The sequence below is a fragment of the Rhipicephalus microplus genome, unplaced genomic scaffold, assembly GCF_043290135.1.
Source record: "Rhipicephalus microplus isolate Deutch F79 unplaced genomic scaffold, USDA_Rmic scaffold_17, whole genome shotgun sequence".
NCBI lineage: Eukaryota > Metazoa > Arthropoda > Arachnida > Ixodida > Ixodidae > Rhipicephalus > Rhipicephalus microplus.
In genome coordinates this window covers 1560972-1577149 of record NW_027464590.1, presented here as the reverse complement: position 1 = coordinate 1577149, position 16178 = coordinate 1560972, and the positions used below count along the sequence as shown (strand labels likewise).

Genomic DNA, 16178 nt, shown 5'->3' with positions numbered 1-16178 from the left:
TATAATGCTTTATTTCATGCCCACTTAAATTATTGCGCCTTAGTGTGGAGTACAACCACTATAACTAACATACGTAAAATTCTGATGCTACAGAAGATTATTCGCTATATTGACAATATAGACTATTGTTCTAGCACCAGAGAAGCGTTTCCTAAGCACAACATTATTATAATTGACAACATTTATACTTTTCATTTATTACATACTGCGCAATATGCTTCTGGATCCCTCAAGAGCTGTATAAAACAGTTGGCATTGTTAGAACGTCGTAGAATTAATGTGAACACAAGGAACCCTGAGACATGGTCAGTTCCATATTTCAGGACGCACTACAAACATCAATCGTTGGCATATAACCTACCATCTGCTTTAAATAAATATAAAGACATTGACACGGTCAGTAAAAAAGCCTTCCGCTTATATTTCGTTCACTTGTAATGTCACATACGGTGACATTCTGTGTAATTGAATTGTGCGTAACTTATGTTGTTTCTTTAACACAGTCTTCTGCTTACATGAATTTCTTGCTGTGGTATATGGCCAGTGTTTTCTTTTATTTTGTCCCGAATAGCTAGTATTGCTACATTGGTAAGGTGTTATTATTCTGTGTTATTATTATTTATGTTTATTACTTATGCTATAGCCGTATTTTATTGTATCTAGCACTTTTTTATTTATTTTTTTCTAGCACTTTTTATGCACATGTATTTATTTTCACTTTTTCTTCCTGCAATCTTCATGTTGGAAATCCATGTAAATCGCTGTATATGTACATACGATATGGTATTCTGTTTTACTTGTTGGTTTTCTCGTCTGCTTGCTGTTACTGCCCTGTATAGCCTGGTCGTTGGGTCTCGTCAAGCTACTTATGTAGCTTTTAACCCAACGCAACCATCCAGTATGTATAAACTGGTAAATAAAATTGAATTGAATTGAATTCAAAATTCTAATGCAGAACAGGCAGACCTTTGCGAATGCAACAGCCACTGAAAGGTTGTATAATGGTGTCGCATGGGAGTGACCAATTCGCGATCACTATGAAGCGACATGACACAATAAGAGAATTTCGGTTATGTAAAAAAATAGAGCTTGCAAACGTTGTTCCTTACCTTCAGCAAAAAGCGAACGCTGTGCTTAATACTCCTAATGTGACTCGGTGTTAAAGGACTAGTATTAAAAGTGAAAGCACTGAAAAATCCTACGCAGCACTTCGACTACGAAAAACAGTTCATGGGGGAGGGGTCGAGCTAGTTAATGATCACTTATGAAGCAAACCGACCAAAGTAGCTATATTATAGAAGACATACGTTCGCTACTGGTGCGAGAGGGGGGAGAGAGAGAGAGATAGGGACGAGAAAAAAGGAAGACAGGGAGGTTAACCAGATGCTAGTATCCGGTAAGCTACCCTACACTGGGGTTGGGGAATAGTGGGTTGAAAGAGAAAGGAAGAGTTAAAAAAGCGGTGCGCGAGAAGAGACTAGTAAAGAAACCAGCTGGACGCGTTGAGATAAGACGCTCTCATGGCAGCTTTTCTACGTGATAGCAGTCCATCCAGAAAAGATCCAATTTAGTGGAACACAGGAAGCGATGACTGCTACCCAGCCCATAAGGATTAGGCCATAAGTTGTGCCATATATCTATAAGGTCTCGCACAACCTTAAGAAAGTCGTGGCCAGGCATGGCGTACCGATAGTGTTTTCCACACCATAAAAAACTAAGACTGTGCCAAAGTGTGTGCGATAGAAAGAAGCGCGGCTGTCAGAAGAAACATGAGAGGGCCTTTGTTAAGTGTTCTATGGGGGTTGTGTACTCCATACCCTTATCCTGCAGAAAAGTGAACATTGGCCAAACCGAACGGTGTATTAATGACTGATTAAGGGAACACCTCACAAAATTAACGAAAAGAGATGACAAGTATGCGCACCTGGTTGCGCATGTCATCTCGTGTGGTTGTGACGCAGAATTTTCTGAAACGAAGATTGTGGGCAGAAGCGCAAGTAAAACTGCACGTGAAGTGTTTGAAGCCTTTTTCATTGAAAAAAATAAAGATAACTGTGTAAGCGTCCCTTCAATTTTGTTGTTACCAAGCGAACTTCAGTTTATTGCTCTAAGGCCATGACATTGATTAACTGTACGTTTTGATAATGTATGCTGTTAGTATTCTTTTGGTGTGTGTACGCACAATGTGTCCTGTATATATTCAAGCCTTCGAGCTATGAATAAATTAGTTGGAAGTGAGCGCTGTGTGTTTGATGCATGGGTGTGTGCGTGTGTGAGTGATCGTGTCAAGTTTTCGCGCTCTAATTACCTTTTCGAAATTTTATACCAACTAGCCCAACAACAAGTTCTCTTAGTGTTACTATCAGCTTTAGGACTGACCACTCCACGGAATGAACAGCAGTGGAACTACCTGCTTTGCGCACTGCGCTTTTTGTTGTAAATCGGGCACCCCCGCAACAATGGTCAATATTCAGCGACTCAAGGGCGGCCCTACAATCTGTGCTCTCAGCATTGCATCGCTGGCAGCACGAACCGCTTGTTTTCGAAAGTCGATGCCTTCGCCACACTTCACTCGCGAAAGGGCATCATATAATGTTTCAGTAGCTGCCAAGTCACTGCGGCGTCATAGGGAACGAAAATGCCGATACTGCCGCGCGGGCAGCTCTTGAAGGAACACGAGAAGAAGCCATACCACTTTCGAGGACCGTGGCTGCCAGTAATAATTGATGATTTGCGCGTGAAATCCCGTTTTTATTACGGTACCCACCAAGCAATCAGATGAACTGTCATCACCACCTGTCCTCTTTGATGTCTCTCCACATACCCACTGGGCTCGACCAAAGAGAAGTCCCCCTTCTTTATCGCTTATGGCTGGGGATGGCATTTACAAAAGTCTTATACATTTGTCATAGGAATGACCGACAACGCTCTCTTCGATGCCCGTCGTTGCCAAGAGACGCTACACTACATCCTATGCGACTGTCCGTTGTATGACATCCACAGACAGTCACTGGCGTCCGTTCTTGCGCGCATCTGACAACAGCTAACTGTCTGTGGACGCTATTCTTTCAAGTGCCCGAGAGAGGACATTGCAGCAGAAGGTGACAAAAGCACTGTTGAAATTCCTTCGTGACACGAACTTTAACAAGCAGCTGTAACAGCAATGTCACATACCACGAAAGACAAGACTGGACTATGACTGAGTGTGCGTGCATGTGTCGCCGAATGTGCTGTGTTTATCTTCCCTCACTCTCTCTTTCCTCTCCCCCATTCCCCTCCAGTGTGCAGGGTAGCAAACCGGCCACATAGAGTCTGGTTAACCTCCGTGCCGCTCTTTTCCTTCTATTTTTCTTACTTTGTTCCTTCTTGGGCATTGTAAATCTATGTCTCAGTTGTAACGGCTGAGTCGGCCCCGTGATGGGTACGATCTCGTTTGTATAGCATGCGAAAAGCTACCTCTTGCGTGTGTTCGAGCTTTGCATGTGGTAAAGGCTATAGGCTTCTATCGTTTCGGTAGTAGGAGGTAATTTCATGAAAGATGACTAAAGAATCAATAAACTGTACTCGTCTGGGCCCAGCTCTTCGGTGGCTGATTGATCGTCGCGGCGGGCCAGTTCTAGCGCTCGATCATGAGCCATTTCATTGAGGTTGGATTGCTGTGAGTGGAACTCTTTGCCCATGTGGCCAGGAAACCAAGAGAGGTAGTGCAAACTATGCATTTGCGTGTTTGTAGAATGTGGGCTGCTTCTCGACTGATGTTGCCGCTTTCGTAAGCCCGAATGGCAGCGCGAGAGTCTGTGAAGACATGGGCGTGTGGGGGGTCTACCATCGCTAAAACTATACACTCCGATCGCTGCGACTGGCACGCCACCGCGTGGCTGTCAGAGAAGGCAGTTGGTGAGATCCCGAGCAGAAGCGAACGCTTTCCTGCGCCCGCTAGCACCACTTCCTCCGTGACTTGCATGGAGTCGTAGGTGTTCCGTGACGCAGTCATGAACTGCTGCGTTTTCGGTTCTACGGCAGGTACACGTCGTGCCCTGCGGGAACGACGTTTCACCGTTTCTATACTCTTTCGTGCTTTATTGAGCAGCGGCAGAAGTGGATTGCGGATGTGCGACGAAAAAAGCAAGCTAGGTTCCCACTCCCTTCGCCGTCTCGCGTTCTGTGGTTTTGTTTTCCTTGTGTTGCTAGCATTTGTATACATTTCAGTGCTGGCGGAACAAACTGGCAGCCCTCTCAGCTCTCGAGGATATGCAGTGCACATTTCGTTGAAGGTGCGCCGTCCACTGATGTGTCGCCCCAGTCGTACATGCCAACGATATTTCCTGACGAGTATCGTAAGCTGTCCGTGCTTGCAGAAGATAAGCTTGGACGCTATGAACAGTGAGAACTGCGTAAAATAAACTTTCTATTTTTATCTGGCTGCCATCATCATCTAGTCACATTATGATATGCCATAAGTTTTTCGACAACTCTTCAGCCAATATTCCGTCATGTTGGTGTGCTCGAGGGCCCGTGTGACCAATTTGATTTTAGTAGTGAAGCTTGCTAGGCAAGTTGGTGAATAAAGACTGCAGGAACAGCGCGATCGGTAAGTACAGAACTAAGGAGAAACGCATACAACAACACGAGCGCTGACTATCAACTGTGTATTTTCTGTTATGTTACAAACGCAGAAAATAAATAATTCATAGTCAGCGCTCGTGTCGTCGTATGCGTTTGTTCTACGTCCCGTGCTTTGCGTTCGCGCTGTTCCTGCAGTCATGATTTTAGTTCTGGCGGAAGCTCAGCTGATCAAGTAGAGATACGCTGACTGGGAGTCGATCCCCTCCCCAGAGATGCTGAGCGATAAAAATGTCAGGTGGTCGCGGCTCTTCGACAAGATCATAGGAATAAGGGAGAAAGACTACGGCTGGGGTAGTCCTACGGCACTCGCAAGCTTCGAGAGGTCGTGGTCGCGAAAATTAAAAAAATATTTAAAAACAAACAACACTGGTAAACACAGAACACAGTGAGAGCAAACGACAGGACACTTCCTGTGTCTTTGTTTACCGCTAGTTTTTTTAATCGATTTTGACAATGTACCAACTAGCCTAGTCCAATGCCTGTGGTCCAAAAATATTTGCGCACCTCTGCGCAAGAGCATAGCTTGGGTGACATTAGAGTTAGCGCAACTCATGAAAGTGTAGTGGGCTCACACAGACGTGAAAGCCAAGTGCGCAAGCACATTTAGTGGTTGATACTTGTAGTAAACGGCTGACCCTGTAATCATTCTAGGTTGATGAAACAAGCAAAGCATGCAGCATGTAGACGATTGAGCACGCGGAACTGATATCAGAGCTGTCTATTGTCATCTTAGATCTGACCGTCGTTGCAGTTTTTGTTTTGTTGTTACTCTGGAGCATGACGGGGAGTGAGACAAGGAGAAGCAGATCTGCGACACCTATTGGCTGCAAACAAGAATACTAGGTTGCTCTAAATTGAAGCAGTTCTACAGCTGCACCTCGGTCAGTCTGTTCGTGTTATGTCAGCTCGAACCAAACAGTACTTAATGTGTTGAAAAATTACAGCAATTGCTCCTCTCTCCCCCTTCCTCTGGTAAATTTTCGCTCATTTGTAACATGCATGGAATTGATGAATTAGATAAGTTACAGCACACATTTTTCGCTTCAGTATTAAGAAGCGGACAGCCATTACAGCTGTTGCCAATCTCGCCGAATCTTCGCCGAATGTGTTGCAAGCTGCACCAACTACAGACACCATGGATTCACCAGCAACTTCAGCATCACTAAGAGATGGAAATAAAGACACTGATGGAAATAACCAATCCAAACAGCTGCAAGGTGTTGACGTTGGTGCTGTTGTAATACTGCCAGGCACAGAGCAACTTTCTATTCAAAATGTGGAGATTACCGAAAATGCAGAGTGTGTGCTTAGTTTTGAAAAGTTGAAGAGCAGAATAAACAAATTGTCACGAATGACAAACAATGCAGCAATGAATAACTGAAACAACAGTTATTGGGGAAGACATGTACGAAAAAGAAACAAGTAGAGCTCTGATGTCACAGGCGTTAGCAACAATGTAAAAGCAGGGTCACATAGTTTGCGAGCTACGCACTTAGCACTAGGCCTAATTCGCATGTGTGCATTTCACTTCACTGCGTGTCATCAACTTGCCGCCGTGACGATGCATCAGGGTACCGAGTTCAAGTTTGTTTATGTCAGCATGCGACTCTTTGTGTATAGACAATGAATAGCGAAAAGCAGAGCCTTTTGCTGGAGATTTGCTTTTGTTGGGAACTAAGCTACAAGTACATCACAGTGGTCTGAACAGCTACAAGGTTCCAGTTTCTTGTTACCTTATTGAGCAATGTAGCCCCAAATGTAGTTAAATAGTCCTTGCAGCATAAGAGGTACGTCACACGTGGTCAATGAGGATTAAGACCCCTGCTCAACTGTTGCCATTTTTCAAGATTTGCAGGAGAAAGCAGTGGCAAAAGGCATGGAGCTTGTTCTTTGCAACGTTGCTTGCTATTAGATATTGCATGTTTTTTTTATTGAGTGTGGGTGACTGCGTTTTAATGCATCATTATTTACCTAGCGCGAGCCTTCGAGCGATACACTATTGTGTGAAGTACCCTTTACTGCCTCCTTTGAAAAGTGGATACTCTGAAACTGAAAACAAAGAATGGTGCGCTGAAATGTAATCTGGAACACAGAAGCAAGTACAGTCGTATTGGGTGTAAAACGGCTGGAGATGAACGATCTGAAACAGCTCAGGCGAAGCAAAGTGTGGTATAAAGGTGACTTGGACAGTCAGTTGCTGCTTGATTTCCCAGGCAGTCAACAGTCTTGTCGAATATAAGTGTTGCTGTCAATTTTCCCCCTACTAAAAAGTCTACGATGGTTGTTTTTGTTGGTCGCAATAACCGTTTCATACCACCAAGTCTACCGAGTGCACTGTTTCTGTATGAGAACCATGGGAGGGCTATTTGCTTTGTCTGCCTGTTCAGGGATCTCTGATGTGACATACAATTGGTTTTGTAGTGTAAAATTGTGCTAGAAAGCACCTTGTTTTGTTATCTGAAAATTGTAACACATCTCTTTTATGTGAGTTTCAACGCAGACGGTTGAGACACCGCAGGCCCACAGTAAAGGTGTCCTTATGATTGCGTGCACCCTGTTTGCTGATACATGTGAGGCGTCCGTCCAGGTTTCATTCCTTGGACACGAACAGCCAGCAACGGCTGACGCAAGTGTAGCTGCGTTGTGCTTGGAAGACCACCAACCAAAGGGTTTCCTTGGCTACGAGTCCTTGGTAGACAAGGAAAATAATGATGCCATCAGAGACCTAACTGGTGTGACCAATACTGTGTTCCTGTCCTTATTGCACTTAAAGCCAAATGTAAATGCAGGGTCGTCCTCTTGATGACACCAAGCAGGGCATATTCACAATGCACAATTTATTTATTTATTTATTTATTATAATTTAAGTTGAATAGTAATATAGATTTCCTTGTTTATGAATTGGTGCAGACTCCTTTTTATGTATTTCTATGTCCCTTAGGAACGATCACTGCCTCCTAACACTTCTTGCTTTTTTTTTATTGTGAAATAATTAACTGCACAGATGTATAAAAGATGCTGATTATAATGGGAATTTGTTTCGAATTCATTGTGCCAGGCCTACGTTATTGCCCCGCCACGGTGGTCTAGTGGCTAAGGTACTCGGCTGCAGACCCTCAGGTCGTGGGATGAAATCCCGGCTGAGGTGGCTGCATTTCCGATGTAGGCGGCAATGTTGTAGGCCCGTGTACTCAGATTTGGGTGCAAGTTAAAGAACCCCAGGTGGTCGAAATTTCCGGAGCTCTCCACTACGGCATCTCTCATAATCATATGGTGGTTTTGGGACTTTAAACGCCAGAAATCAATCAAATCAGACTTATGGTATTGCTGTATGCTGGTGTTCCCCCTTGTTTTCACACATAGTAGTACACAATGTATCTGGTAATTACTGGTATGTTTGAAGCCAAGTGATCTGTCAACCACAACTCAAACAATGAACTTTGTTCACGGTTTGATAGTATTTAAGGTTAGTAATGCGGATAACTTTTTTGCATAGTGGTACTTAAGCACCGATTTATTACGCGCCAATTTATTGCGTTGAAATTAGTTTACCTTCAGAATATTTTGGACAGAAAATTTTTTTTCGTCAGGTGGGAGCATTCAGAATTTCCCAGATTGTCATCAGGGTGTTGTTGGTAAGAAAATGTATTGTAAGAGAACCATTTCTTATTTTAATACCAAGTTTGGTCTACATAATAAGCAAACATATTGGCAAAACCTACATCCATATTGGCGAAATTCCTCGAAGCGTATAGCATACAGCAGAAAAATTGCAGCAATACTATTGAGCTTCAAAAAAATTGCACAAAAGGCTTCGCCTATCGTGTAAACTAATTTTGGTATTTCAACAAGAAACAATAATCTAAGAATAAGTTTCCTGAGATACACCGTCCAAGTGATATCTGGGAAATACTGAAAGCTTTCCAGGTTACATATTTTTTTCTCTCCAAAATATTCTTGCAATTAACTGTTTTCTTTCAGTGAACTTTTCTTTTCAAACACCCTTGAGAATTTTGCCAAAACGGCTGGGACATTTGGCATTGAATGACTTACAAGTGTTCGTGTGAGACACAACACTGCACTTTTAACCTTATAACAGCAAATCGGCTGAAAACGTTTTACAAGATTGTGGAAGATTCTAGATTAGTGAGAGCAAAAATTGTTTTGTGCCATCTCTACTACAAACGTCATTTCCTTAAATTGCCTTTTTTACAGGTACGAGGTGAGAGGTATTTGGACCTGGCAGTTGGTAGCAAGCTCCTGTTGCGTCTTATGAAAATGAAGCAAGGCCTAACGTTTCTCTGCTAACGCAGAGAAACGTTAGGCCTTGGCATTCTTTGGCATTCAACGCACTAGTTCGTTGTGGATTTTTTATGCCACTTTCGGTGTCTGCTATGTCACTACTCAAAAGTGGATCAAGTGGTTTGCAAGGAATGTTGTCCACGCACAATGCCTCCCTCTTTCCGCCTCAACTATCCCAATTGTAGAGTTATTGTTGATTGTTCAGAAGTGAGAACAGAGAAGCCAGGTAAGTTCGCTGACAGGGTTAACTGCTGGAGTAACTACAAGAGTGACTTTACTCTAAAATTTCTATTTGAGATCACTCCATATGGTTATACACCATATATTTCAGATGTGTTTGGGGGCAGGTCAAGTGACACATACATTATCAAAACTTTGGGTTGATCAACTTGTTAGAACCTGGGGATATAGTGCTGGCGGACAAAGGCTTTCCGCATGTCTCATTTGCAAAGGCCAACCAGATGTTCACGAAGGCGGAGATGCAAGAAACTTATAAGGTTGCATCTCATCGCATTCATGCAGAGAGATGCATTCAGCGTATAAAGAGTTTTGCAATACTGAATGAAAGGCTAACTCCTGAACTTAAGTGTCACATTAACAAGATAACACATCTGTGCAGTGTGTTAGCCAACTTACAAGGTCCTGTAATCAAGCCCGTGTAATGAATCCTGTTATCTACAAATTTGTGATTAGCAGAGTACGAGCACTCCAAACACAGTGAAATCAAATTATGGCCGTGATTTATTTATTTAACAATAGCAATGACTGCAAACATTTCTGCTGTTGTTTACTTTTGGATTATCACGTGTCTTTATACAATGTTTATAAAACCTTTACACATCATTTTAATGGCTGTCCTGTTTTCGTGCCCCATCTTGTCGTCTTGTGCATGAATTGAGGTGACTGGCATTTGTATTAAAGGAAGAAAATTGTGTAATTAAGCTTTTGGCAGTTGGATTGTTTCCGTGCAACTGCTTCTTTTGATACGCCATATGCACATGCAGCGCTTGTGAAGGATCGCGGTGTAACAAGTTGTTGCGCCAAGCTCCCGAAGTCCGCTTGGCGTATCTTGCTACGGTGAGCTTTGGGGCTGGCAGAAATTCTCAAAGCCCGTGCGCAGTGCCACCGTGGGCATACATTTTAAAGAGTAGTCTGCTTAGCAATGTCGTTGCGTTCGTCTTCAGTTAAAACGAACTCAAGAATCGAGTAATCGCTTACTTCTTCGACTGGGATGCTTTGTGCTCCATATATATTGCTCCGCTGTCCTAGCCGTCCGAGCACCTCGTCTAAATGAGCCAGGTTTTCAGCAATTTTTTGCTCTTGGCTGAGCTTGATGCCTGAGGGGCAGTTGGAATTGATGATGGCTGTGAGCATGGGTTGCCTCGCCAGCTTCTCCTATGGGGGTTTAGGAGGGTACATCTCGGAGAACACGACTCCCTTGTTGTGCATTCTCAGCTGCTTAGCAGATGGCCTCTTCTAAACGTTCTCGACGGATGTTTCTGTCGAAGTGTCCTGCTTATTGACGTACACAACCACTGCCGCTGCATGTTTGCAGCGGCATGAGATTCCACTTCGGCAGTTGCAGTGAGCATGTGTCACCTTCCTAGTGGCATCGACAAGAAGAGAAAAGAAACATACGCGGGACATTTTATTAGAGCTCAAGATTGATGAACGGTTTTAATTAACCTTATTAACTCGTCAGTGACAGTTCACTAATTTTCACAGTACAATGCTAGGTGAGTAATTTGCTGGGTTAATTTGTTAGGACCACTAATTAAAAGGCGAACTGAACTACGCATTAGCGACCTGGCAGTGCTTTGCGCACTCGGCAGGATCCTGCTAAGACGCAGAGTAACAAAGCTGCATAGTATTTATGAAAAAAACGAAGCTTTGTGAACTTCTCTTGCGAAGGAAGCGCAATGTTTCTTTTAGAGAGCAGCGTAAACAACAAAAGAGGTTGTAGCAAATGAGCAAAACTGATGGTGGCCAAAGTGACCGTGCCGCCGCCGTCGTCTGCGCCACATCAGTGGAAGCGAAAGACGAAGAGGGGCCAATCGTAACACGTTTTTTTTTTCGCCTGCACCTCAAGTTCTTGGCATGAGCCGCGCGAGCGCCGATGTAAAGGCGTTCATTATGAGCGATGATGTTGCATCGTTTCTACGCGCGACAATTTCAAGCAAAACACTCGGTGGCTGCGAATCGACATGACACGAAGCCGCGAACAAATAACCATGCCGCCTTGCCACACGCCAAAGTTTCCATAGCGAATGGTCGTGGAGCCGTCGATTATTTTTATTGTTTCGAGCATTTTGCAAATACACGGGTAGTGAGCATGCTCTAATAATATTCTAAGCATGAAAGAATGAGAGCTTACCTTGAGAGCTATGGAGTAAGCCTCTTGGGTGACACATGCCTGACGCATGCAATTAGCCGTTAGTATTCACAACACCGTAAAAAAGCGCTCACTCACGTCAAAAACGTGAGGAATCTCGTGCAGGTTTTCTCCTTTTTTAATGGTGGCATCGCGGAAGAACTATCCCACAACAATATCTCTAAACCCAGCTCGAAGAACTAACGCGCCAGCCACGGGCGCTTGAGCCGCCGTAGCTGTCAAATCAGTGAGACACTGTCGTCTGCTAAGGCTCTCGCCGTTACATGCTCGCCGCACCACAAGTGGCGCAGGATGGATGGATGGATGGATAGATGTATATGGCTGTACCCCTTAGATCGGGCGGTGGCTAGCGCCACCAAGTCGTAATACTTATTGAAACATAAAATAGATTTATTTTTTTCCCTTAAATAGTGAGGTTGAGGATTCGTACTTTGCAGCGAAAGGTTCAATTTTCACTCGTGCCTTCACTTTAGCCACCAATCAGATAACCTCCTTCTAGTTAATTCTATCCACATAAACTCTATTTTGCCCTCACTGTCCCTAAACCCCAGTGCTTTGAAAAACTCTGCGCCATCACGCAGAACTATAATGTGAAGCCCTTTACAGAACATTATCAAGTGTTCGGCAGTTTCTTCTTCCTCTCCGCACGCACTGCATACCGTGTCTACCCTTTCGTATTTGGCCCGATATATCTTTGTTCGATATACTCCCGTCCTGGCCTCAAACAGTATAGAACTACCCCGAATATTGTCATAGATCCTTTCCTTGGCTATTTCCTGCTTAAAAGTTCGATAGATCTCTAGTGCGGACTTCTTAATCATGCCAATTCTCTACACATCGGTCTCAGCTTCCATCACCTTCTTCTTAACCGATGATTCTTTTCAGTTTGGCCCCCTGCTGTTTTCCAAGTATTCACCAGTCAATTTTCTGGTTCGCTTGCGCCGTTTTCTATCGACATTCTTCATGTACAAGTAGCTCAATACCTTCGTAGCCCACCGTTCCTCCCCCATTTCTCTCAATCGCTTCTCAAATTTTATCTTGCTGCTAGCTTCCCTGCCTTCAAATGATGTCCATCCCATATAGTAACGGGTGCAAGAGAAGAAACGTCAAAAAATAGTTTATTATGGGCGAACTTGTGCCCTGAAAATTATGTGCAAAAAGGTGAAAGAGTCTGCTAGAGCGTTCCAAAACAAAAACTGTTCATCTGCCAACGCACCTTCTTCTTCTTCGCAGCTCCAACTCACACTGACTCGTGCCTGTGAACAAGAGGCATGAGTCGTGCGGCCCCAAGCAAGAGTGCGCAAAGGACTCTGGACGCTGATTCTTCTTAATGCCGGATATTGTAAACAGTCTCTGTGGCAATGTCACCTTATACTCCCTGATTCGGTGTATTCCCGTGAGCTCCTAAGGCAAGCCTACCTATTCCACGTTGCTTAATTTCTAATCTTGCTTGAGCTTCTGATCTCATGCACAAGACCGCATTGCCGAACGTCAGACCAGGAACCATGACCCCTTGCCATATTCCTCTCACAACATCATACCTAATGTATTTCCACAGTGCCCTGTTTTTCATTACCGCTGCATTTCTGTTACCTTTAGTCGTCACGTATATTTCGTGTTCCCTTAGGTACTCGGCCCCATCGCTTATTCATACACCCAGATATTTGTATTTGTTATATCTAGCGTGACCTCCTGTATTCGAAGCTCACTACCTTTATTGTCATTAAAAATCATGACTGCTGATTTTTCCTTACTGATTCTGAAATCGAACCTATCTCCCTCATTAGCGCAGATGTCCACCAATCTCTGCAAATCTTCCTTGTTGTCGGCCATTAGCACTATATCATCTGCGTACATCAATGCTGGTGCCTGTTCGATGAGTTTTCCTTGTTTGACGAAAGACAGGTTGAAGCCCAGTCCACTTTCCTCTAATTTGGCCTCAAATCCTTGTAGGTACATCATGAATAATAAGGGTGGCAGGAGACACCCCTGCTTAAGCTCCATTTTGCCTCTGCAGGCTTGGATATCTGTTTTACCCACTTTATAATTACCTTGTTACCTTTATAGATATCTTTTGAAGATTAGTGACTACATCTTCCACGCCTAGTGTGTCCAGTATTCCCCACAATTTCTCTTAAACCTCGCTATCGTACGCTTCCTTGATATCCAAAAATGCTAGCCACAGGGGCCTGTGTTCCTTTTCTGCTATTTCGATGCACTGCGTCAGTGAGAACAGATTGTCTTCCAACCTCCTGTGTTTCCGAAACCCATTCTGTAGTTCCCCCAGCACCCCGTCATCCTCTATCCATGCCTGCAGTCTTTCCTTTAAAATCTGCATCACCAGCCTGTAGACCACTGATGTCACTGTTAAAGGACGGTAGTTGTTTATGTCAGCTTTGTCCCGCTTTCTTTTATAGATCATGCTCATCCTGCTAAGTTTCCATCTATTGGGAACTTCTCCATTGATTATTATTTTGCTTACTGCCTCTCTCAAAGCCTGCTTACACTTCGAACATAATGTCTTTATGAGCTTAATTGGAATGCCATCTGGGCCTGTTGATGTACTACCAGGAACCTTTTCTCAGCCCTTTCCCACTCTTGTGAAAATGGAGCCATTGTGCCACCAGATTCATTCTTATCCTTTGTGGTGCATAAAGCACTTGTTTGTTGAAATTTTTCAGTCACCCTCGTTCTTATATATTCAATAGCTTCGTCCCCTTCTAGCCTAGTACCTTGAGCTATAGTTATAAACCTCTCCTCTAGGGTCGTCTCATTTCTTAGGGAGTTTACATGGTTCCAAAATTTCGCAGCTGCCTTTGTATCTTTTTTATGTACTTCTGCCAGCCACAGGGCTCCCTTTCTTCTAAACTTTCCATTGATCAGAAGGGATGCATCCCTTCTACAGCCTAGAAAGATTTGCCTTTTTTTTAAACATCACCTATCGGTTCACCCCGCTGCTTAGCATGTCTGTGTTCCCTGGAGGCTTCCTGATGTTTCGCTATGGCTCCCTTAACTTCCTCATTCCACCAACTTTTGGGTTTGTGTCTTCTTTTCTGGGGTGACTTGTCACGTGCCTTAGCAAGCTCTAGCTCAAACAGTCTAATTAAATTCGTGTATGTCAACACCGTTTTATTATCCTCAGTGAATACCTTCTCACTTTGTTTAGTGGCTACTTCGATTTGCCTTTCTGAATAAAAAATTTCCTGTAGTTGCTCATCTTGTCTCCTTCCCATTTTCACTGCTCTTCTAAAACTCCGCTTGATACGTTTGGGATCACTACCCAGACTTCTGGAGCCACCTTCATCTATGTGCATTCCCCGGAGCTTATCATATATCCTAAGTGACATCAGTGTGTAATCTATCGTCGACTGCAGCCTTCCTACCTCCCAAGTTATTTGCCCTTCACACTTCTCGGTACTTTTGCAAATGATCAAATCAAGCCTTTCACACATATTCATTATCATTGTGCCTGTCGGGTAAGTATACCCGTCTATATCTTCTATGTATGCATTCATAATTCCTAGTATAATTATCTCGCTCTCTCTTCCTAACTCCTGAACGTCCTTTGTTATACACTCTACATTGCCTGGTGTTCCTGTCTAGCCTTTGCTCCTATCCACAAGTATACGAAACCAAGGAGTGTCAATTGCCCTGCCACTTTCCCTTTTAGCCATAAATGTTTCTTGCACTCCTGCTTGACGCTTTACCAGTCTGTACTTTTATGAATGAATGCCCCAATACCACCCCCCTTTCTGCTGGCTTCTGTTCTATTACAATATTCCCATGCGTAGTCCGGATTGTTCGCAGGTTGTTCCATGTCCCTAAGATTTGTTTCTACAAAACCGTATACCATCGGCCTCTCTTTTCTTAGCTGTTCTTCCATCTCTTCCCACTTCAGCCTATTCCTACCACCCTGCATGTTAATATACCCTATGTCTGAATTGGCTCGGCGCTCGTGGCTTTGTCTATTTATGCCCCACAGTTAGAATGACGCACCAATTACCAGCTTGTGGGGTGCAGCGCGATTAATGCGGCTCATGTAGAGTGCGTAGCCAGTTTCCGACCCGTCAACTAAGGAAGCTGACCGATTCCGCGAAGGCGGATGCGGAAGACCCGAGCGCGGGAATGAAAAGAGACTTCTTCGTTCTCACGGTTCACAAGCAGAGCAGTCAAGGTCGCCCCCGTTCGGGATTAGTAGGGGAAAGCTTACACGGAAAAGCGTCTGGCAAGAGACAGGTTAGGCGCCACCTTCTGAGTTTAGGCCTTTGTTGTCATGCACGCGTGTCATTGAAAATGACGCGGGGATGCGACCACTTGTCTGACTGAGACATAGTGGCAGCAGAGGGACGAGCATAATTTCCCCCGCTGTTGTTAAGATGTCGGGGCGCCTCGCTGTCGCATGTGCACCTGGTAAGCGCACAGAGCGCAACGGTGTACTCACCGCTCTTAAGGACACTTCTACGAAGCAACATTTACCCCCGAATGCAGAGATGTTACTTGACTCGTACTTGACAAGTTCTTGACTCAAGACAGTCTTGCTGGTCGCCATAAATTGTTCTTGAACTTGCGGATGACTTGAAGGCGACTTGGCTCGGTCGAAGTCAGAACAAGTTTCAAGTCAGCTGCGGGGCTAGCTTGAAAGCGACTTTACGCGTTATTCCAACATGGCCACCTCACGAATGGATGTCGCGTGAAAGGTGGCCGCTTTTGAGTTTGCTTGCCTCGCCATAAGCATAGCATTTTTTGAGGCGCACTTCCTGCCGAAGATTTTTGGAGCCGCTTTACGTGACCAAGGAAATCCGATAGAGTTGTACGACGAGCAACAATTCCACGCTAGGTACAGATTCATGAAGAACAC

The 16178-nt window shown here is 44.2% G+C and overlaps 1 pseudogene; it reads left to right on the top strand.

Moving 5' to 3' along the window:
* The first annotated feature begins 3992 nt into the window (after positions 1 to 3992).
* Positions 3993 to 9590, top strand: LOC119180830 (uncharacterized; annotated as a pseudogene).
* The last annotated feature ends 6588 nt before the right edge of the window (positions 9591 to 16178 follow it).